The sequence below is a fragment of the Pseudophryne corroboree genome, chromosome 6 (genome assembly GCF_028390025.1).
Source record: "Pseudophryne corroboree isolate aPseCor3 chromosome 6, aPseCor3.hap2, whole genome shotgun sequence".
Classification (NCBI taxonomy): Eukaryota; Metazoa; Chordata; class Amphibia; order Anura; family Myobatrachidae; genus Pseudophryne; species Pseudophryne corroboree.
Genome location: NC_086449.1, coordinates 634,393,063 through 634,395,788, shown reverse-complemented (window position 1 = coordinate 634,395,788; position 2,726 = coordinate 634,393,063). Strand labels below are relative to the sequence as shown.

The 2,726-nt window shown below is 40.9% G+C and overlaps 1 long non-coding RNA gene across 1 annotated transcript; it reads right to left on the bottom strand.

The window, feature by feature from the left end:
• Window positions 1-559: 559 nt before the first annotated feature.
• Window positions 560-2,176, bottom strand: LOC134935533 (uncharacterized). Its single transcript, XR_010180229.1, has 3 exons — window positions 2,095-2,176; window positions 1,518-1,571; window positions 560-629 (listed from the first exon to the last, which is right to left on the bottom strand). It is a non-coding gene; the product is annotated as an uncharacterized LOC134935533 (long non-coding RNA).
• Between the last annotated feature and the right edge of the window lie 550 nt (window positions 2,177-2,726).

Here is a 2,726-nt window from a genome sequence, read left to right as displayed (position 1 = left end):
TACTGTATGACATACTGTACAGTATGCTGTATCCGAAGTGGTGCATTCATGAACAAACTCCATATGCAGTAACCTTTTTGGTTGCTTTAAGAAATGTCCTTTACAATATGGCTATCCCTGCCCCCCAGTCAAAACCTGTTTCTGCAGACACTACTGTTCAATTAGCAGCAGTTGAATGTGTATTCAGAGTAAAGTGGATTAACTCTTCGCTATTGTTTAGAAATGTAGTGTCTGCAGAAATGGTGTTTGACTGGGGGGAGGGACAGCCATACAATATTGTATGTTATAAATGACATGCCATTTTTGCCTCGCCGGGAGGGTGGGGGGCAAGCAACGCGGGACCCCGTTGAATACGAGAAAGCAACTTCTCCTATAAAACGTGTGAAAAGTCCCATTTTCAGAACCTTCTGGCCCCCTTGTCCGGCATTGAATACCCCCTTAGTGTACTAAGGTGGAAACTAACACAAATTATAATAACACAAAATAACTGTAAATTATATAAAAACTTTAATAAAAAAAACTGGAAGGTAAAAAACAAAAAATAATTTTTTTTTAAAAGCAACGTAAAATATAAACAAACATTTGTTGGACTACCGCCCTCAGTATAAGGACCAATCGCCGGAGTTGATCTGTGAAAATAAAAAACAATGTACAGTATTAGAACAGTAAGACAGGTTGAGTACTGTACAGTATACTGTACAGCACTTTATCAAAGTTTATGAACAGTATGCATGTAAAATAACATTATTATTACTGTACCCCTAGTCAGGTTGTCCGGGCCATAGCGCCCTGGTCAAAAATCAAGGTGCATGGCCCAATATATATAGTATACCCAATTAAAATTATGATGCACAGTAGCACAATCTTATTCACATTCCACCACATACAGTACTCTAGGGGTGTCCCTTATTCATGTTATGACACACATTAGTGCCCCTCATACACAAAGCCCACAGCAGTAGCACCCCTAATACACATAATGCCCACAGCAGTACCGCCCCTTATACAATGCCCACAGTAGTATTGCCCCTTATGCTATAGCCACTGTACTGTTAGTGCCCCTTATGTACAGTAGAGCCCATAAAAGAAATGCCCCCAGTAGTAGTGCCCTTTATGTCCCCAGGAGTGCCCCTTATGTCCCGCTTATAAAGTGACTCCTATGTAATGCCCGTAAATCTCAAAAATAAAAATAGACGCTTGCAGGGGTGATCAAATATTTATTGTCACTGTAATAGGCACTGGAACTTGGCCGGTACCTGTTTTATGGGAAAAAAGATAAATGACTGTAAATACTGTACTGTACCAGGCCCCCAAGGAACCCTATAAAGCACAGTTTACGTGACATCATGATGTTCCATAGCAGAGACATGGGGACGCTCAGCCACAGGAGCAGGGAAAGGCTAAAAGACAAGGGGAAGCTGAGGCACAGTGGGAGGTGTAGGATAAGAGGCACAGGGTGGGGAATAAGGTTTAGAAACAGTGGTGAAATGAGCCTTAACTTAACAAAAATGTCTTACCAGGACGAGGCGGGTCCGCAAATGCCGGCGGCGGAGGAATTGGTCCAGGGGTGCCTGTATTAAACACATTGGCCACAGCATTACCATTGTCCCCAGCAGTAATCAAACAAAAGCATTCATACCCTCATGGTTTACTGTACATTTCACAAGGTGCAAATCGCACCTGGGGCCTAATTCAGATCAGATCGTAGATGTGCTAAATTTAGCACAACTATGATCAGTTTCACAGACACTGGTGAATCTCAAAAATAAAAATAGACGCTTGCAGGGGTGATCAAGAACCAATTCAAATATTTATTGTCACTGTAATAGGCAAAATCAGTGCTGGGGTCTTCCAATCATAAATTACAACACAGTATTTGGGCAATCAGAAGTGAATCCTGTCCCTCACCACATACAGTAATTGAACCTAAGGATGACATACAGTACAGTACTGTACAAGCACATTTTACTTTTGTTTATTTATTTGTTTCTAAATTTCTCAATAAGAAACTTTTGGCCTAGGGGTGCCGTGACTCAAAAACGTTTGGGAACCACTGGTATAAAGAGTACCCAATAAAGAGAGTACAAGACTTACTGCTTGTGGCGCTGGTCCCCGGTATGGCAGTGAAAGAGTGGTGCCGGGCCCTTCGCCACCTTATCTGCTGCCGGGCCCTTCGCCATCTTATCCGCTGCTGACGCCCTGGGTACAAAAAGGATTGTACAGTGATAGTGTAGGAGCTTCCGCAGTATAGCAAATATATATTGATTCACGCTTTTTCGCATTTATTAAGATATTTACTGTATGCACAAAATGGGTTCATGTGTCCTTAAGAAAAATATTGCTGAGTTGGTCAGAATACTATATTTGCTGAATATCTTGTCCTAAAGCATGACTTGTACAAAGACAAATGCAACATTAAATGTATCCAAGGCGGACAAAGCAACACCAGATATATCCAAGGCTAATTGAGAAGAATGCTGAAAGAAATCTTCTGAGTTTATGTCCGAAAGACTGATAAACGAAACAATAACCATTTTTAAGGCTGTTCTAGTTGCCACTTGGAACATTGTATGACAATCGATGTATTTCAAGATATACATGGTGTATTCTGATTGGCTAAATGTATTGGCAAACATGAATCCTTTGTTTTTAAGCTATAAATAATAAAGCCATGACGGCCCCCTAGAAGGTCATTTTATGATTTGCATAGGTTACACATGAACTTG